Genomic DNA, 21,603 nt, shown 5'->3' with positions numbered 1-21,603 from the left:
GGCCAGCTATGGAGAGGTTTTGTCTCGCACTCATTAGGTTTCGGCCACGTGGTTTAGTACAGTCAGTCCTGGATGTAAATCTGAGTTGAACGGGGCTGGAGATTTGTTAGAATTAATGCGGGCCTATTTGAGTGTAGCGGAGCATACGTTTTGGTCTTTTATGGCCGGATAAACGAGGAAGGAATGCAGCATTAGCCATTAGCTGTAGCTTTCTCATGCCGCTTGCGAGCTAGACTGTCCCTCTTTTTGTGCAGAACCCAGCCAGAAAAGAGGTGTCAGGCCGAAGTATGGGCTGTCTTCTCGGCAACTGCTCAATTTCCGGAGCAATCCTCCGCCTCGCCTGAAGTGCAAGGCAGTGGCTGAACTCACTCGGGAAGCCGGCCGCCATCATGTCTGCTAAGGGTGAGTCTTTCCTTTGTGTGCGCGCTAGCAGTGGATTGTGAATGCACCAGAGGGGGTGCAAGTGCAGTGTGTCATGTAAAAGGCAAGTGGTGACTGCAGGGGGTGTGATGTTACTGTGAACTACTGTAACGCTGGTGACAAGACGACCTGGTGTCATTTTGATGCAGAGTTGTAACACCTAGAATAGAGCAGTGGAATGCCTGTGGCCATTTCAAAAGTGTCTCGTGACCTCCGTAAGAAAGGCTAGTTCTGAAGGTTGTTTGACTGCTGTGTATTGCGGCGCTGGCACATTTACAGAGAGGCAAGATGGCAGCCAGCCATACTCCTTGCCGAGCACCCCGACGAGAGCAGTCTCTGGACCGCCTGAGAAATGACAATGTTCAACTACGGGGTCAGGTGTGTGGTCCTTTCCTAATAATAATAAAAAAATGTTATTGTATATATCATATGTTATGTAAATTGCGTGGCCTGTTGCTTGAGATGAAATATGTTTTCGGCTCATGGTTGACTCTTGCTCTCGGTGGCCCTGACTAACGTTCCTTTATTAAGAAGGTAGTGACATTCTCCGTTTCCTGCTGGCTTCCTTCTAAAACCTCCATGCCCAACACTGCGTGAGAGCGTCGCTGGAAGGTTCGAAACTATTTGGTGCACTTGCAAAATTGCAAAGCTTTTCCTTTGTTTTGCCATTTATTGGCCGGGCAGGAGTTTCCTGCTTGAACTGTCTGCACCCGTTGGTGGCTCCTGCCCGACCTGCTTTAACTGCACCGTGTGATTGTGGTCTGTTCACCACCAGAAAATCTGCTCTTCAAATACAATGTTTTCAGTGCATTAGGTTCGACGTAACTGCAGCGCGAAAGAAAGACTAACACAATGTAAGGAAAACACTCACGACACGAGCAGTCGGTGCACTCAAAATTGGTTTTATTTTGCCAATGCATGGGAAATATAAAGGTTCCGCCGTGCACGCGCTCACATAATACAGAAGAAAAGGAGACGTGCCAACGACAGTATAGCTCTTCTTAGCTCGTGCCTCAGTTCCAATACCATCGGGGTTGATGCCGTCTGTGGTGCAGGCCACGGCAATTTGCCAGAATGCTGCGCCAGTAACAGCATGGTGTGTTTATATTTTGACGAGAGCGCCAGCGGCAATGGCTCACTTGGGAAACTTGGCAGCGTTACAGTACACTGGTGTGGCCGGCTGCCGACAGGGTATGTGGTGTAAGAAAGCGGGCGAGACTGTCAAGAAGAGTCATGGGGCGTGAGGTAGCGCGTGTCGGGGTTCGTGCACTCGAGCACCGGAGGAGAACCTGGTAGTTTAGGCCAGAATATCACAAAAATTCATAGCTTTCATGCCACAGCTAACGCTAAAACATTCGCGGTACACACTTGTAACTGTCCTCAGAGTTTTATTTATGTAGAATGTTGTTCCAGTCATTTGTATAACCTCTTCTGTGCAATTGGTCATGAAATCGGCTATGGAGCAGCTGTGTTTCGTGCATACGCTGAAGTTACTATCCTTTCTAAACCAAGAAAAAAACTGGTAGGGTTTTAACGTAGTTATGGGGGGAGGCTACCCTTGAACACCAACTTTTTTGTTTCTTGAGATATCTGAATGAAATTTTCAGGGTAGGCTAACAGCACAACCATTTGAAGAACTACCAAGTTTCGTGTAGCTGTGGGCAGTGGTTCTCAAGCTACAGGAGTATATCAAAGTGGTCCACATAAGGTCGCTTATTCCAGGCTTGGAGAATTTTAAAATAGCCTTGGCACTGTGAAATTCATTACGGTCATTCCTGGATAGGTGCCCCAGGGCAAAAGCTGGAAAAGTTTAGCACAGCACAGAATTAGTTTCAATAAATTAGACCTTCATTAGGCATATTTCAATAACTTGAAAAGGCGGGCTTGTCTTGTGCTCAAAAATTTATTCAGGTGCGGAATTAAAAAAAACCCCATGGAAATCCGATAAGCGGTTCCCGAACAGCAGCCAGAATGAGCAGCCGTGCCAGGCAAGAAATACATTCTGAGAAAACGGCCCTCAAAGGTTGCGAGAACACCAGCTTCCTTGTGTCTTGAGATATATCTGAATGAAACATTCAGGGTAGGCTCTAAACACAGACATTTGAAGAAATACTAAGTTTCATGAAGCTGTGTACACTGGCTCTAAATTTACTGGAGCATATCAAAATGGTTCACATAGGTCCTTTACTCCAGGCCTGGAGAATTGGAAAACAGCGCCGTAACTGTGAAATTCATTATGGTTATTCCTAGTCGGGTATCGCAGGTCAAGACAAGGCCCTTTTGATGAATTTCCTTGCTGAAAAATTTTAACATAGCATTGAATTTAGTGTCGTTGATTAGACCTCATTAGCCAATATTAATTGCTTATGACAAATTCCAGGCACAATAATCTGAATAAACGAGCTCGACTTTCCCTCGGAAATTTATTCAGGTATGGAATAAAAAAACCCCATGGAAATCCGATAAGTGGCTCCCGAGATGCAGCCAGAATCTCGATCTCCTCGCACGTCAGGAAATGCGTTTCCAAGTGAACGGCGGGCGACGCGTTCTCACGCCTCGGGGTAGGTGCGAGACAGGAGCTGGAGGCCGCAGTCGCCCAGGTTGATGCGTTTGGTACACAAGGCATGCCCGAAGCAACGCATTCTTGCACCGATGAAGGTGCTGGTACGTCGCTGGAACCGGCGACGCAATCGCTGTCTAGTTGCGATGTAGCAGAAGTTACGCGGCATGAAGCATCGACAGTCCTTGTTGGCGACACGCTTTGCCGAACGAACACACTTCATTGCATGCTTCCGTGCACCGAACACGCTCTTTAGCCTTGTTGGACGCATCGTGACGGACTGCGCAATAGTCAGCAGTCTGCAGGAAGCTGTTCGGACGACACGGCGAGAGATGGTAAAGACGGCGACCACAACGACAAAAGTACAGAGCCAAGTCGCTCCGGCCACCGCCGGAGGGGGCCGCCGCGTCAGCGCGCAGCAGCCAATAGCGGCCGCGCGATCCCCCGTGTTTTCAAGGAGCGCGCCCTCCGGCCAATCGCAGCCTCGCATTTCAAAGGCAGGAAAAGCGAAAGGCGCTTTGAGGGCCCCAATCACATGCGAGCCACGCTCCCACCATGCCGCCGCCTTCGAAAGTGGCAAAAAAAAAGACCAAGAATTCACGAACAAAAGAAGACCAAGATGGCGGCGCTTGGTTCGCTGGCTGAGGAACAGCGTCCGCACGAAGTTGGGGTATTTTCTGCGCTCTCTCGCAGCTCACCGGCCACCACGGCTCGTTAGATAATTGATTTGAAATACTTTCACGGCTAATTAGTCATTCATATTTGCAGAAAAGTTAGTTTATGACACATACTGCCGGAATATGCACTTTTCTAAAGCTTGATTTTTCGTGATTTTTCGCTTTTAAAGGGCCACGTCCCCCCTTAAGCGCTGGAGGATGCCGAACAGTGTTGGTCAGGCAGCAGTGTAGTGAAGACAGTCCCGCTTTGGCCTGTGTGCGGTTACTGTGCCATATGCGCTAAACTTGGGCTTTCAACAATTGGCATGCGGCTTTAGCTAATTTGAGCTACTAGTTCTTCTAAGCTAATGCTTTGGTCAGCATCGAGGGCAACAATGAGTCACTCAAGAGTGTTCACAGAAGGGCTTTAGCTTTGTCTTGACATGACTGAAATGTAGCAGACCATGTTTGAGGTTTGATGCTGTGCTCATTGCGCTGGCCCTCTCCCAACTTTACTTGTTTAGATGCTTCTACCATGCCGTGATCGACAACAGGCACTGTGCCCTTGGAGAGAGCAGGAGGATTGGCTTGGCATCTTTTCTTAATTTTGGTGCTTGGCAGACTACGAAAATAAACCGACTTTCTAATCTAAAATTTTAACAGCGCTGAACTGGGGACGTCAGTGCCACATATATTTTTTACGCATGTCGATTTAATGTTCGCTGCTTGTGTAGTGATGTTAGGCCTGACACATGGTGGTGATGCTAACAATTGCCAAAATGTTCACTCTCATCTGCTGCTAATGGACGAGGTTTACTGCATGAATGCTGCCACTCCTTCAGGTCGATGCACAAGTTGTTTTTCGCTGTCATTGTTTGGAGGCAGAGTTTTTTTCTCTAGTGCAAGAGCACTATTCCAATGAGTAAACCCCAAGCAACATTTCTTTTGTCCTGTGTTTATAAACTTGGCCTCACTGCTATGGAGAGGTTATGTCTCGCACTCACTAGTTTTCCACCACGTGGATTAGTACAGTCAGTCCTGGATGTAAATCTTAGTTGAAGGGGGCTGGAGGTTAGTTAGAATTAATGCGGTCCTATTTAAGTGTAGCAGAGCTAAATTTTGGTCTTTTATGGCCAGATAAACGAGGAAGGCATGCAGAATTAGCCATTAGCTGTAGCTTTCTCATGCCGCATGCGAGCTAGACTGTCCCACTTTTTGTGCAGAACCCAGCCAGAACAGAGGTACCAGGCTGAATTATGGGATGTCTTCTCGGCTGACAGCTTAATTTCCGGAGCAGTCCTCTGCCTTGCCTGAAGTGTAAGGCAGTGGCCGCGGCATGGTGCCAGGTGGCTCCGCGGTGGGACCCACACGCAGTGCCGCCTGCCTATATTCAACTCGGGAAGCCGGGCGACGGCAAGTCTGCCAAGGGTGAGTCTTTCCTTTGTGTGCACGCTAGCCGTGGAATGTGAATGCACAAGACGGGGGTGCAAGCGCAGTGTGTCATGTAAAAGGCAAGTGGTGACTGTAGGTGGTGTGATGTTACTGTGAACTACTGCTTGAGTGAGCTCCATGAAACATGAGAAAAAATTCTACTCAACTCCTCTGAATATATGAATGTGCACTGAGCTGATGCACAAATGTAGATACACCGTGCATATATCATCGAGGATGCAAGCAAGCGTAACGTAGAACAAGCAACAAATTTTTTGTTTGTCATTAGCCTTGCCTTGCAACTGTTTCTAGCATAGGAGCTGAAAGAAAATGTGCACACAGCAGCAAGGCTGACATGCAGCTGCAATCAGAATGATTTGCAACGCAATGCTGGCGTCGAAATGGCAAAAGTGAACAAAGCTGACTTGAAGTTAATGTATGCTGTGCCTGTGCTCTCTAATCTTGCCTGCCACTGTTGCCGGCTGATATCAACGTCTCGGCCTTTTAGCGAGTGGGCCGGGTTACATGTATGGCACATTGCTTGTGCACTAAAACTACTCTTCAAGTACTTCGTATCCGCTGAGTAGTATAAATTTTCGTATGCAAGAAATTACTGGACAAGTACCTCGCAGCAAAGGGGCATAATTTTGTCTCACTATGTTGATGCTTTGCATAGCTGCTGTGATTGAGGGGCCGAATCGCAGCTAGGTCGGCTAAATTTGAATATAACTGATATTAAAAACGTTCCTGGGCTGGGTGACGTCGGCACTCATTGGAAGAATTCCCACTGGTAGAAACTAGTACCGAGCCATCCACTAAGCGTCAATCGTAGCCGACTGGTGCCTTTGGGGCGCTACATATTAAAATTTGGAGAAGCTGTGTTCCGAACAGTCCGAAGCCAAAAGCATATAATTGCTTAGGCAGCTTCTTAGACGGTCATTGGATATAGTCTAGCATGTGCCGTGTATACCCGCGTAATGATCCCACTGTCATAATGAACCCGCCCTCCACTTTCATCGGCCAGAATCTACTTTTTTTTTCAACCTTTAGCTTTTGTTGCGGGGTCCACTTTGCACTCCATCGGCAGTGCGAACCTTGGCAGCGTGCCACTATTGTGCGCCCCCCACCATGTTGCTGCCCTCATTCTGCCCACTTGTATGTTTGCGCATGTGCAGTTGGTCAGTAAATTTATTACACGAGCACAGTTTTCCGAAAGTTTAAACGTAGTAGTTGGGAAATCGTGTTTTCTGGAAACGTATTAACCTGGAAAAATATGGCGTAATGCTATGGGACATTTTTAATGTCCGCGATTTTGAGCGTATTAACAGTGATATCGTATGAACTGGGAACATATCAACGATTCATTGTTTTCATTGACATTGGCGTTGACAACGTTCTAGATGCGGATGGTTTTGAGGAAAGGAAGGGCGCATAACTGGCTCCCTGGACGGAGTCTGCGTTTACGTGACGTTTCACGTCGCTCCGTCCTGTGATGCCATATGAGTGTGCAGTTTGAATCGGAGGGTGGGAAAAACTTCTTTAAAAGAAATGCATCTTTCGCTCCCAGACGAGCGGCAAACAAGCCATCAAATGCTGAACTATCAATGATTTTGCTAACCAAAAAAAACATTGATAGACTTTTTTCACTGTCCCTCTAATAGTATGTATTTGCTCTCAGTTGTCAAGAAGTGGTTATTCCATATGCTTATGGCTACTCTGTGTGAATGCTAGCTCTTTTGGAGCTCAGTGGCAGCACGGGATATTGGTGATTGGGTCCAAAAATCTGCCTGCTCTTTGTTCTGCTGCTTTGCCATGCAACTGTTTAATGGCTTCATGCAGTTTTTGCTACATTCATGAAAAAAGATGCTTTTGGAGGGCATTGGAAGAAGGCTGTGTTGGCAGAGGCACAAGGCCTGTAGGGACTTTTTTTTTACTTTAACAGCCCACTCACCCGGCTCATACGAGCTCTTTCAGTTAGGAAGTTGTGAAATGATACAGTAGAACTACGCTGTTTTTCATGGGGCCACGAGGAAAATTATGTCAGCCAGGCAATGTAGCCAAACAATGTGTGTGGAAAAGATTGTGAGTGTTGTATACCGCTAAGTGTGAAGCGCTGGAGGATGCAGAGCAGTGTTGGTCAGGCACCAGTCCCGCTTCAGCCAGTGTGCGGTCACTGTGCCACATGCGCTAAACATGGGCTTTCAAAAATTAACATGCGGATTTTGCTAATTTGAGCTTCTAGTTCTTCTAAGCTAATGCTTTGGTCAGCATCGAGGGCAACAATGAGTCACTCAAGAGTGTTCGCGTAAAGGCTTTAGCTTTGTCTTGACATGATTGAAATGTAGCAAACCATGTTTGAGATTTGATGCAATGCTCACTGCCATGGCCCTCTCCCTACTTTACTTGTTTAGGTGCATCTAGCAGGCTGACATCGACAACAGGCACTGTGCCCTCGGAGAGAGCAGGAGGATTGGGTTGGGTAAGGCATCTTTTCTTAATCTTGGTGCTTGAAAACAAAAATAAACTGACTTTCTCATCTGAAATTTTAACAGCGCTGAACTGGGGACGTCAGTGCCACATATATTTGATGTAGAACTAAAGAACTCCTTCATGGCATTACAGCTTACCATCCAGCAATGGCAGTATGCATGTTGATTTAATGTTCGCTGCTTCTTTAGTGACGTTAGGCCTGACACATGGTGGTGATGCTAACAATTGCCAAAATGTTCTCTCATCTGCTTGGTTCTAAAATTCACTCGCATCTGCGGCTAATGCGTGAGGTTTACTGCATGAATGCTGCCACTCCTTCAGGTCGATGCACAAGTTGTTTTTCGCTGTCATTGTTTGGAGGCAGACTTTTTTTCTTTAGTGCAAGAGCACTATTCCAATGGGTAAACCCCAAGCAACATTTCTTTTGCCCTGTGTTTATAAACTTTGCCTCACTGCTATGGAGAGGTTATGTCTCGCACTCACTAGGTTTCGGCCACGTGGATTAGTACAGTCAGTCCTGGATGTAAATCATAGTTGAAGGGGGCTGGAGGTTAGTTAGAATTAATGTGGTCCTATTTAAATGTAGCAGAGCTAAATTTTGGTCTTTTATGGCCAGATAAACAAGGAAGGCATGCAGAATTAGCCATTAGCTGTAGCTATCTCATGCCGCTTGCGAGCTAGACTGTCCCGCTTTTTGTGCAGAACCCATCCAGAACGGAGGTGCCAGGCCGAAGTATGTGATGGCTTCGTGGCATGGTGCCAGGTGGCTCCGCGGTGGGACCCACACGCAGTGCCGCCTGCCTATATTCGACTCGGAAGCCGGGCGACGGCAAGTCTGCCAAGGGTGAGTCTTTCCTTTGTGTGCACGCTAGCTGTGGAATGTGAATGCACAAGACGGGGGTGCAAGCGCAGTGTGTCATGTAAAAGGCAAGTGGTGACTGTAGGTGGTGTGATGTTACTGTGAACTACTGCTTGAGTGAGCTCCATGAAACATGAGAAAAAATTCTACTCAACTCCTCTGAATATATGAATGTGCACTGAGCTGACGCACAAATGTAGACACACCGTGCATATATCATCAAGGATGCAAGGAAGCGTAACGTAGAACAAGCAACAAATTTTTTGTTTGTCATTAGCTTTGCCTTGCAACTGTTTCTCTCATAGGAGCTGAAAGAAAATGTGCACACAGCAGCAAGGCTGACATGCAGCTGCAATCAGAATTTGATTTGCAACGCAATGCAGGCGTCAAAATGGCAAAAGTGAACAAAGCTGACTTGAAGTTAATGTATGCTGTGCCTGTGCTGTCTAATCTTGCCTGCCACTGTTGCCGGCTTATATCGGCGTCTCGGCCTTTTAGCGAGTGGGCCGGGTTACATGTATGGCACTGTGCTTGTGCACTAAAACTACTGGTAAAGTACTTCGTAGCCACTGAGTAGGATAAATTTTCGTATGCAAGAAATTACTGGACAAGTACCTCGCAGCAAAGGGGCATAATTTTTTCTCACTATGTTGATGCTTTGCATAGCTGCTGTGATTGAGGGGCCGAATCGCAGCTAGGTCGGCTAAATTTGAATATAACTGATATTAAAAACGTTCCTGGGCTGGGTGACGTCGGCACTCATTGGAAGAATTCCCACTGGTAGAAACTAGTCCCAAGCCATCCACTAAGCGTCAGTCGTAGCCGACTGGTGCCTTTGGGGCGCTACATATTAAAATTTGGAGAAGCTGTGTTCCGAAGAGTCCGAAGCCAAAAGGATATAATTGCTTAGGCAGCTTCTTAGACGGTCATTGGATATAGTCTAGCATGTGCCGTGTATACCCGCGTAATGATCCCACTGTCATAATGAACCCGCCCTCCACTTTCATCGGCCAGAATCTACTTTTTTTTTCAACCTTTAGCTTTTGTTGCGGGGTCCACTTTGCACTCCATCGGCAGTGCGAAATTTGGCAGCGTGCCACTATTGTGCGCCCCCCACCATGTCGCATGCCCTCATTCTGCCCACTTGTATGTTTGCACATGTGCAGTTGGTCAGTAAATTTAATACACGAGCACAGTTTTCCGAAAGTTTAAACGTAGTAGTTGGGAAATCGTGTTTTCTGGAAACGTATTAACCTGGAAAAATATGGCGTAATGCTATGTGACATTTTTAATGTCCGCGATTTTGAGCATACTAACAGTGATATCGTATGAACTGGGAACATATCAACGATTCATTGTTTTCATTGACATTGGCGTTGACAACGTTCTAGATGCAGATGGTTTTGAGGAAAGGAAGGGCGCACAACTGGCTCCCTGGATAGCCCTGGCTCCCTGGACGGAGTCTGCGTTTACGTGACATTTCACGTCGCTCCATCCTGTGATGCCATATGAGTGTGCAGTTTGAATCGGAGGACGGGAAAAACTTCTTTGAAATAAATGCATCTTTCGCTCCCAGACGAGCGGCAAACAAGCCATGAAATGCTGAACTATCAATGATTTTGCTAAGCAAAAAAAAAATTGATAGAGTTCTTTCACTGTCCCTCTAATAGGATGTATTTGCTCTCAGTTGTCAAGAACTGGTTATTCCATATGCTTATGGCTACTCTGTATGAATGCTTCCACTTTTGGAGCTCAGTGGCAGCACGGGATATTGGTGACTGTGTCCATAAATCTGCCTGCTTTTTGCTCTGATGCTTTGCCATGCAACTGTTTAATGGCTTCTTGCAGTTTTTGCTACATTCGTGAAACAAGATGCTTTTGGAGGGCATTGGATGAAATCTGTGTTGGCAGAGGCACAAGGCCTGTAGGGACTTTTTTTTTTACTTTAACAGCCCACTCACCCGGCTCATAGGAGCTCTTTCAGTTAGGAAGTTGTGAAATGATACAGTAGAACTACGCTGTTTTTCATGGCGCCACAAGGAAAATTATATCAGCCAGGCAATGTAGCCAAACAATGTGTGTGGAAAAGATTGCGAGTGTTGTATGCCGCTAAGTGTGAAGCGCTGGAGGATGCTGAGCAGTGTTGGTCAGACACCAATGTTGGTCAGGCACCAGTCCTGCTTGAGCCAGTGTGCGGTCACTCTGCCACATGCGCTAAACATGGGCTTTCAAAAATTAACATGCGGATTTTGCTAATTTGAGCTTATAGTTCTTCTAAGCTAATGCTTTGGTCAGCATCGAGGGCAACAATGAGTCACTCAAGAGTGTTCGCGTAAGGGCTTTAGCTTTGTCTTGACATGATAGAAATGTAGCAAACCATGTTTGAGATTTGCTGCCATGCTCACTGCCCTGGCCCTCTCCCTACTTTACTTGTTTAGGTGCATCTAGCACGTTGACATCGACAACAGGCACTGTGCCCTCGGAGAGAGCAGGAGGATTGGGTTGGGTAAGGCATCTTTTCTTAATTTTGGTGCTTTGCAAACAACAAAAATAAACCGACTTTCTCATCTAAAATTTTAACAACGCTGAACTGGGGACGTCAGTGCCACATATATTTGGTGTAGAACTAAAGAACTCCTTACCATCCAGCAGTGGCAGTATGACTGTTGATTTAATGTTCGCTGCTTGTTTAGTGACGGTAGGCCTGACACATGGTGGTGATGCTAACAATTGCCGAAATGTTCACTTTCATCTGCTTGGTTCTAAAATTCACTCACATCTGCTGCTAATGCGTGAGGTTTACTGCATGAATGCTGCCACTCCTTCAGGTCGATGCACAAGTTGTTTTTCGCTGTCATTGTTTGGAGGCAGACTTTTTTTCTTTAGTGCAAGAGGACTATTCCAATGGGTAAACCCCAAGGAACATTTCTGTTGTCCTTTGCTTATAAACTTTGCCTCACTGCTATGGAGGGGTTATGTCTTGCACTCATTAGGTTTCGGCCAGCTATGGAGAGGTTTTGTCTCGCACTAATTAGGTTTCGGCCACGTGGTTTAGTACAGTCAGTCCTGGATGTAAATCTGAGTTGAACGGGGCTTGAGGTTTGTTAGAATTAATGCGGGCCTATTTGAGTGTAGCGGAGCATACATTTTGGTATTTTATGGCCGGATAAACGAGGAAGGAATGCAGCATTAGCCATTAGCTGTAGCTTTCTCATGCCGCTTGCGAGCTAGACTGTCCCTCTTTTTGTGCAGAACCCAGCCAGAAAAGAGGTGCCAGGCCGAAGTATGGGCTGTCTTCTCGGCAACTGCTCAATTTCCGGAGCAATCCTCCGCCTCGCCTGAAGTGCAAGGCAGTGGCTGAACTCACTCGGGAAGCCGGCCGCCATCATGTCTGCTAAGGGTGAGTCTTTCCTTTGTGTGCGCGCTAGCAGTGGATTGTGAATGCACCAGAGGGGGTGCAAGTGCAGTGTGTCATGTAAAAGACAAGTGGTGACTGCAGGGGGTGTGATGTTACTGTGAACTACTGTAACGCTGGTGACAAGACGACCTGGTGTCATTTTGATGCAGAGTTGTAACACCTAGAATAGAGCAGTGGAATGCCTGTGGCCATTTCAAAAGTGTCTCGTGACCTCCGTAAGAAAGGCTAGTTCTGAAGGTTGTTTGACTGCTGTGTATTGCGGCGCTGGCACATTTACAGAGAGGCAAGATGGCAGCCAGCCATACTCCTTGCCGAGCACCCCGACGAGAGCAGTCTCTGGACCGCCTGAGAAATGACAATGTTCAACTACGGGGTCAGGTGTGTGGTCCTTTCCTAATAATAATAAATAAATGTTATTGTATATATCATATGTTATGTAAATTGCGTGGCCTGTTGCTTGAGATGAAATATGTTTTCGGCTCATGGTTGACTCTTGCTCTCGGTGGCCCTGACTAACGTTCCTTTATTAAGAAGGTAGTGACATTCTCCGTTTCCTGCTGGCTTCCTTCTAAAACCTCCATGCCCAACACTGCGTGAGAGCGTCGCTGGAAGGTTCGAAACTATTTGGTGCACTTGCAAAATTGCAAAGCTTTTCCTTTGTTTTGCCATTTATTGGCCGGGCAGGAGTTTCCTGCTTGAACTGTCTGCACCCGTTGGTGGCTCCTGCCCGATCTGCTTTAACTGCACCGTGTGATTGTGGTCTGTTCACCACCAGAAAATCTGCTCTTCAAATACAATGTTTTCAGTGCATTAGGTTCGACGTAACTGCAGCGCGAAAGAAAGACTAACACAATGTAAGGAAAACACTCACGACACGAACAGTCGGTGCACTCAAAATTGGTTTTATTTTGCCAATGCATGGGAAATATAAAGGTTCCGCCGTGCACGCGCTCACATAATACAGAAGAAAAGGAGACGTGCCAACGACAGTATAGCTCTTCTTAGCTCGTGCCTCAGTTCCAATACCATCGGGGTTGATGCCGTCTGTGGTGCAGGCCACGGCAATTTGCCAGAATGCTGCGCCAGTAACAGCATGGTGTGTTTATATTTTGACGAGAGCGCCAGCGGCAATGGCTCACTTGGGAAACTTGGCAGCGTTACAGTACACTGGTGTGGCCGGCTGCCGACAGGGTATGTGGTGTAAGAAAGCGGGCGAGACTGTCAAGAAGAGTCATGGGGCGTGAGGTAGCGCGTGTCGGGGTACGTGCACTCGAGCACCGGAGGAGATCCTGGTAGTTTAGGCCAGAATATCACAAAAATTCATAGCTTTCATGCCACAGCTAACGCTAAAACATTCGCGGTACACACTTGTAACTGTCCTCAGAGTTTTATTTATGTAGAATGTTGTTCCAGTCATTTGTGTAACCTCTTCTGTGCAATTGGTCATGAAATCGGCTATGGAGCAGCTGTGTTTCGTGCATACGCTGAAGTTACTATCCTTTCTAAACCAAGAAAAAAACTGGTAGGGTTTTAACGTAGTTATGGGGGGAGGCTACCCTTGAACACCAACGTTTTTGTTTCTTGAGATATCTGAATGAAATTTTCAGGGTAGGCTAACAGCACAACCATTTGAAGAACTACCAAGTTTCGTGTAGCTGTGGGCACTGGTTCTCAAGTTACAGGAGTATATCAAAGTGGTCCACATAAGGTCGCTTATTCCAGGCTTGGAGAATTTTAAAATAGCCTTGGCACTGTGAAATTCATTACGGTCATTCCTGGATAGGTGCCCCAGGGCAAAAGCTGGAAAAGTTTAGCACAGCACAGAATTAGTTTCAATAAATTAGACCTTCATTAGGCATATTTCAATAACTTGAAAACGCGGGCTTGTCTTGTGCTCAAAAATTTATTCAGGTGCGGAATTAAAAAAAACCCCATGGAAATCCGATAAGCGGTTCCCGAACAGCAGCCAGAATGAGCAGCCGTGCCAGGCAAGAAATACATTCTGAGAAAACGGCCCTCAAAGGTTGCGAGAACAGTAGCTTCCTTGTGTCTTGAGATATATCTGAATGAAACATTCAGGGTAGGCTCTAAACACAGACATTTGAAGAAATACTAAGTTTCATGAAGCTGTGTACACTGGCTCTAAATTTACTGGAGCATATCAAAATGGTTCACATAGGTCCTTTACTCCAGGCCTGGAGAATTGGAAAACAGTGCCGTAACTGTGAAATTCATTATGGTTATTCCTAGTCGTGTACCGCAGGTCAAGACAAGGCCCTTTTGATGAATTTCCTTGCTGAAAAATTTTAACATAGCACTGAATTTACTGTCGTTGATTAGACCTCATTAGCCAATATTAATTGCTTATGACAAATTCCAGGCACAATAATCTGAATAAACGAGCTCGACTTTCCCTCGGAAATTTATTCAGGTATGGAATAAAAAAACCCCATGGAAATCCGATAAGTGGCTCCCGAGATGCAGCCAGAATCTCGATCTCCTCGCACGTCAGGAAATGCGTTTCCAAGTGAACGGCGGGCGACGCGTTCTCACGCCTCGGGGTAGGTGCGAGACAGGAGCTGGAGGCCGCAGTCGCCCAGGTTGATGCGTTTGGTACACAAGGCATGCCCGAAGCAACGCATTCTTGCACCGATGAAGGTGCTGGTACGTCGCTGGAACCGGCGACGCAATCGCTGTCTAGTTGCGATGTAGCAGAAGTTACGCGGCATGAAGCATCGACAGTCCTTGTTGGCGACACGCTTTGCCGAACGAACACACTTCATTGCATGCTTCCGTGCACCGAACACGCTCTTTAGCCTTGTTGGACGCATCGTGACGGACTGCGCAATAGTCAGCAGTCTGCAGGAAGCTGTTCGGACGACACGGCGAGAGATGGTAAAGACGGCGACCACAACGACAAAAGTACAGAGCCAAGTCGCTCCGGCCACCGCCGGAGGGGGCCGCCGCGTCAGCGCGCAGCAGCCAATAGCGGCCGTGCGATCCCCCGTGTTTTCAAGGAGCGCGCCCTCCGGCCAATCGCAGCCTCGCATTTCAAAGGCAGGAAACTCGAAAGGCGCTTTGAGGGCCCCAATCACATGCGAGCCTCGCTCCCACCATGCCGCCGCCTTCGAAAGTGGCAAAAAAAAAGACCAAGAATTCACGAACAAAAGAAGACCAAGATGGCGGCGCTTGGTTCGCTGGCTGAGGAACAGCGTCCGCACGAAGTTGGGGTATTTTCTGCGCTCTCTCGCAGCTCACCGGCCACCACGGCTCGTTAGATAATTGATTTGAAATACTTTCACGGCTAATTAGTCATTCATATTTGCAGAAAAGTTAGTTTATGACACATACTGCCGGAATATGCACTTTTCTAAAGCTTGATTTTTCGTGATTTTTCGCTTTTAAAGGGCCGCGTACCCCCTTAAGCGCTGGAGGATGCCGAACAGTGTTGGTCAGGCAGCAGTGTAGTGAAGACAGTCCCGCTTTGGCCTGTGTGCGGTTACTGTGCCATGTGCGCTAAACTTGGGCTTTCAACAATTGGCATGCGGCTTTAGCTAATTTGAGCTACTAGTTCTTCTAAGCTAATGCTTTGGTCAGCATTGAGGGCAACAATGAGTCACTCAAGAGTGTTCACAGAAGGGCTTTAGCTTTGTCTTGACATGACAGAAATGTAGCAGACCATGTTTGAGGTTTGATGCTGTGCTCATTGCGCTGGCCCTCTCCGAACTTTACTTGTTTAGATGCTTCTACCATGCCGTGATCGACAACAGGCACTGTGCCCTTGGAGAGAGCAGGAGGATTGGCTTGGCATCTTTTCTTAATTTTGGTGCTTGGCAGACTACGAAAATAAACTGACTTTCTAATCAAAAATTTTAACAGCGCTGAACTGGGGACGTCAGTGCCACATATATTTTTTACGCATGTCGATTTAATGTTCGCTGCTTGTGTAGTGATGTTAGGCCTGACACATGGTGGTGATGCTAACAATTGCCAAAATGTTCACTCTCATCTGCTGCTAATGGACGAGGTTTACTGCATGAATGCTGCCACTCCTTCAGGTCGATGCACAAGTTGTTTTTCGCTGTCATTGTTTGGAGGCAGAGTTTTTTTCTCTAGTGCAAGAGCACTATTCCAATGAGTAAACCCCAAGCAACATTTCTTTTGTCCTGTGTTTATAAACTTGGCCTCACTGCTATGGAGAGGTTATGTCTCGCACTCGTTAGGTTTCGGCCACGTGGATTAGTACAGTCAGTCCTGGATGCAAATCTGAGTTGAAGGGGGCTTGAGGTTTGTTAGAATTAATGCGGGCCTATTTAAGTGTGGCGGAGCATAAATTTTGGTCTTTTATGGCCGGATAAACGAGGAAGGCATGCAGCATTAGCCGTTAGCTGTAGCTTTCTCATGCCGCATGCGAGCTAGACTGTCCCACTTTTTGTGCAGAACCCAGCCAGAACAGAGGTACCAGGCTGAATTATGGGATGTCTTCTCGGCTGACTGCTTAATTTCCGGAGCAGTCCTCTGCCTTGCCTGAAGTGTAAGGCAGTGGCCGCGGCATGGTGCCAGGTGGCTCCGCGGTGGGACCCACACGCAGTGCCGCCTGCCTATATTCAACTCGGGAAGCCGGGCGACGGCAAGTCTGCCAAGGGTGAGTCTTTCCTTTGTGTGCACGCTAGCCGTGGAATGTGAATGCACAAGACGGGGGTGCAAGCGCAGTGTGTCATGTAAAAGGCAAGTGGTGACTGTAGGTGGTGTGATGTTACTGTGAACTACTGCTTGAGTGAGCTCCATGAAACATGAGAAAAAATTCTACTCAACTCCTCTGAATATATGAATGTGCACTGAGCTGATGCACAAATGTAGATACACCGTGCATATATCATCGAGGATGCAAGCAAGCGTAACGTAGAACAAGCAACAAATTTTTTGTTTGTCATTAGCCTTGCCTTGCAACTGTTTCTAGCATAGGAGCTGAAAGAAAATGTGCACACAGCAGCAAGGCTGACATGCAGCTGCTATCAGAATGATTTGCAACGCAATGCTGGCGTCAAAATGGCAAAAGTGAACAAAGCTGACTTGAAGTTAATGTATGCTGTGCCTGTGCTGTCTAATCTTGCCTGCCACTGTTGCCGGCTGATATCAACGTCTCGGCCTTTTAGCGAGTGGGCCGGGTTACATGTATGGCACATTGCTTGTGCACTAAAACTACTCTTCAAGTACTTCGTATCCGCTGAGTAGTATAAATTTTCGTATGCAAGAAATTACTGGACAAGTACCTCGCAGCAAAGGGGCATAATTTTGTCTCACTATGTTGATGCTTTGCATAGCTGCTGTGATTGAGGGGCCGAATCGCAGCTAGGTCGGCTAAATTTGAATATAACTGATATTAAAAACGTTCCTGGGCTGGGTGACGTCGGCACTCATTGGAAGAATTCCCACTGGTAGAAACTAGTCCCGAGCCATCCACTAAGCGTCAATCGTAGCCGACTGGTGCCTTTGGGGCGCTACATATTAAAATTTGGAGAAGCTGTGTTCCGAACAGTCCGAAGCCAAAAGCATATAATTGCTTAGGCAGCTTCTTAGACGGTCATTGGATATAGTCTAGCATGTGCCGAGTATACCCGCGTAATGATCCCACTGTCATAATGAACCCGCCCTCCACTTTCATCGGCCAGAATCTACTTCTTTTTTCAACCTTTAGCTTTTGTTGCGGGGTCCACTTTGCACTCCATAGGCAGTGCGAACCTTGGCAGCGTGCCACTATTGTGCGCCCCCCACCATGTTGCATGCCCTCATTCTGCCCACTTGTATGTTTGCACATGTGCGGTTGGTCAGTAAATTTATTACACGAGCACAGTTTTCCGAAAGTTTAAACGTAGTAGTTGGGAAATCGTGTTTTCTGGAAATGTATTAACCTGGAAAAATATGGCGTAATGCTATGGGACATTTTTAATGTCCGCGATTTTGAGCGTATTAACAGTGATATCGTATGAACTGGGAACATATCAACGATTCATTGTTTTCATTGACATTGGCGTTGACAACGTTCTAGATGCGGATGGTTTTGAGGAAAGGAAGGGCGCATAACTGGCTCCCTGGACGGAGTCTGCGTTTACGTGACGTTTCACGTCGCTCCGTCCTGTGATGCCATATGAGTGTGCAGTTTGAATCGGAGGGCGGCAAAAGCTTCTTTGAAATAAATGCATCTTTCGCTCCCAGACGAGCGGCAAACAAGCCATCAAATGCTGAACTATCAATGATTTTGCTAACCAAAAAAAACATTGATAGACTTTTTTCACTGTCCCTCTAATAGTATGTATTTGCTCTCAGTTGTCAAGAACTGGTTATTCCATATGCTTATGGCTACTCTGTATGAATGCTTCCACTTTTGGAGCTCAGTGGCAGCACGGGATATTGGTGACTGTGTCCATAAATCTGCCTGCTTTTTGTTCTGCTGCTTTGCCATGCAACTGTTTAATGGCTTCTTGCAGTTTTTGCTACATTCGTGAAACAAGATGCTTTTGGAGGGCATTGGATGAAATCTGTGTTGGCAGAGGCACAAGGCCTGTAGGGACTTTTTTTTTTACTTTAACAGCCCACTCACCCGGCTCATAGGAGCTCTTTCAGTTAGGAAGTTGTGAAATGATACAGTAGAACTACGCTGTTTTTCATGGCGCCACAAGGAAAATTATATCAGCCAGGCAATGTAGCCAAACAATGTGTGTGGAAAAGATTTCGAGTGTTGTATGCCGCTAAGTGTGAAGCGCTGGAGGATGCTGAGCAGTGTTGGTCAGACACCAATGTTGGTCAGGCACCAGTCCTGCTTCAGCCAGTGTGCGGTCACTGTGCCACATGCGCTAAACATGGGTTTTCAAAAATTAACATGCGGATTTTGCTAATTTGAGCTTCCAGTTCTTCTAAGCTAATGCTTTGGTCAGCATCGAGGGCAACAATGAGTCACTCAAGAGTGTTCGCGTAAGGGCTTTAGCTTTGTCTTGACATGATAGAAATGTAGCAAACCATGTGTGAGATTTGCTGCCATGCTCACTGCCCTGGCCCTCTCCCTACTTTACTTGTTTAGGTGCATCTAGCACGTTGACATCGCCAACATGCACTGTGCCCTCGGAGAGAGCAGGAGGATTGGGTTGGGTAAGGCATCTTTTCTTAATTTTGGTGCTTTGCAAACAACAAAAATAAACCGACTTTCTCATCTAAAATTTTAACAACGCTGAACTGGGGACGTCAGTGCCACATATATTTGGTGTAGAACTAAGGAACTCCTTACCATCCAGCAGTGGCAGTATTCATGTTGATTTAATGTTCGCTGCTTGTTTAGTGACGGTAGGCCTGACACATGGTGGTGATGCTAACAATTGCCAAAATGTTCACTTTCATCTGCTTGGTTCTAAAATTCACTCGCATCTGCGGCTAATGCGTGAGGTTTACTGCATGAATGCTGCCACTCCTTCAGGTCGATGCACAAGTTGTTTTTCGCTGTCATTGTTTGGAGGCAGACTTTTTTTCTTTAGTGCAAGAGGACTATTCCAATGGGTAAACCCCAAGGAACATTTCTGTTGTCCTTTGCTTATAAACTTTGCCTCACTGCTATGGAGGGGTTATGTCTCGCAATCATTAGGTTTCGGCCAGCTATGGAGAGGTTTTGTCTCGCACTCATTAGGTTTCGGCCACGTGGTTTAGTACAGTCAGTCCTGGATGTAAATCTGAGTTGAACGGGGCTGGAGGTTTGTTAGAATTAATGCGGGCCTATTTGAGTGTAGCGGAGCATACATTTTGGTCTTTTATGGCCGGATAAACGAGGAAGGCATGCAGCATTAGCCATTAGCTGTAGCTTTCTCATGCCGCTTGCGAGCTAGACTGTCCCTCTTTTTGTGCAGAACCCAGCCAGAAAAGAGGTGCCAGGCCGAAGTATGGGCTGTCTTCTCGGCAACTGCTCAATTTCCGGAGCAATCCTCCGCCTCGCCTGAAGTGCAAGGCAGTGGCTGAACTCACTCGGGAAGCCGGCCGCCATCATGTCTGCTAAGGGTGAGTCTTTCCTTTGTGTGCGCGCTAGCAGTGGATTGTGAATGCACCAGAGGGGGTGCAAGTGCAGTGTGTCATGTAAAAGGCAAGTGGTGACTGCAGGGGGTGTGATGTTACTGTGAACTACTGTAACGCTGGTGACAAGACGACCTGGTGTCATTTTGATGCAGAGTTGTAACACCTAGAATAGAGCAGTGGAATGCCTGTGGCCATTTCAAAAGTGTCTCGTGACCTCCGTAAGAAAGGCTAGTTCTGAAGGTTGTTTGACTGCTGTGTATTGCGGCGCTGGCACATTTACAGAGAGGCAAGGTGGCAGCCAGCCATACTCCTTGCCGAGCACCCCGACGAGAGCAGTCTCTGGACCGCCTGAGAAATGACAATGTTCAACTACGGGGTCAGGTGTGTGGTCCTTTCCTAATAATAATAAAAAAATGTTATTGTATATATCATATGTTATGTAAATTGCGTGGCCTGTTGCTTGAGATGAAATGTGTTTTCGGCTCATGGTTGACTCTTGCTCTCGGTGGCCCTGACTAACGTTCCTTTATTAATAAGGTAGTGACATTCTCCGTTTCCTGCTGGCTTCCTTCTAAAACCTCCATGCCCAACACTGCGTGAGAGCGTCGCTGGAAGGTTCGAAACTATTTGGTGCACTTGCAAAATTGCAAAGCTTTTCCTTTGTTTTGCCATTTATTGGCCGGGCAGGAGTTTCCTGCTTGAACTGTCTGCACCCGTTGGTGGCTCCTGCCCGACCTGCTTTAACTGCACCGTGTGATTGTGGTCTGTTCACCACCAGAAAATCTGCTCTTCAAATACAATGTTTTCAGTGCATTAGGTTCGACGTAACTGCAGCGCGAAAGAAAGACTAACACAATGTAAGGAAAACACTCACGACACGAACAGTCGGTGCACTCAAAATTGGTTTTATTTTGCCAATGCATGGGAAATATAAAGGTTCCGCTGTGCACGCGCTCACATAATACAGAAGAAAAGGAGACGTGCCAACGACAGTATAGCTCTTCTTAGCTCGTGCCTCAGTTCCAATACCATCGGGGTTGATGCCGTCTGTGGTGCAGGCCACGGCAATTTGCCAGAATGCTGCGCCAGTAACAGCATGGTGTGTTTATATTTTGACGAGAGCGCCAGCGGCAATGGCTCACTTGGGAAACTTGGCAGCGTTACAGTACACTGGTGTGGCCGGCTGCCGACAGGGTATGTGGTGTAAGAAAGCGGGCGAGACTGTCAAGAAGAGTCATGGGGCGTGAGGTAGCGCGTGTCGGGGTACGTGCACTCGAGCACCGGAGGAGAACCTGGTAGTTTAGGCCAGAATATCACAAAAATTCATAGCTTTCATGCCACAGCTAACGCTAAACCATTCGCGGTACACACTTGTAACTGTCCTCAGAGTTTTATTTATGTAGAATGTTGTTCCAGTCATTTGTGTAACCTCTTCTGTGCAATTGGTCATGAAATCGGCTATGGAGCAGCTGTGTTTCGTGCATACGCTGAAGTTTCTATCCTTTCTAAACCAAGAAAAAAACTGGTAGGGTTTTGACGTAGTTATGGGGGGAGGCTACCCTTGAACACCAACTTTTTTGTTTCTTGAGATATCTGAATGAAATTTTCAGGGTAGGCTAACAGCACAACCATTTGAAGAACTACCAAGTTTCGTGTAGCTGTGGGCACTGGTTCTCAAGTTACAGGAGTATATCAAAGTGGTCCACATAAGGTC

At 46.8% G+C, this 21,603-nt stretch overlaps 1 long non-coding RNA gene across 2 annotated transcripts; it reads left to right on the top strand.

The window, feature by feature from the left end:
• Positions 1-282: 282 nt before the first annotated feature.
• LOC144113367 (uncharacterized) lies at positions 283-19,868 on the top strand. Of its 2 annotated transcripts, XR_013310746.1 has the most exons (7): positions 283-402; positions 700-798; positions 11,669-11,816; positions 12,114-12,212; positions 16,275-16,479; positions 18,913-18,980; positions 19,727-19,868. It is a non-coding gene; the product is annotated as an uncharacterized LOC144113367 (long non-coding RNA). The 2 variants fall into 2 exon arrangements; XR_013310747.1 differs by lacking the exons at positions 16,275-16,479; positions 18,913-18,980.
• Positions 19,869-21,603: the final 1,735 nt, after the last annotated feature.

The sequence above is a fragment of the Amblyomma americanum genome, chromosome 1 (genome assembly GCF_052857255.1).
Source record: "Amblyomma americanum isolate KBUSLIRL-KWMA chromosome 1, ASM5285725v1, whole genome shotgun sequence".
Taxonomy (NCBI): domain Eukaryota; kingdom Metazoa; phylum Arthropoda; class Arachnida; order Ixodida; family Ixodidae; genus Amblyomma; species Amblyomma americanum.
Note: the sequence above shows the minus strand (reverse complement) of the source record. Positions and strands in the feature narration are given on the sequence as shown.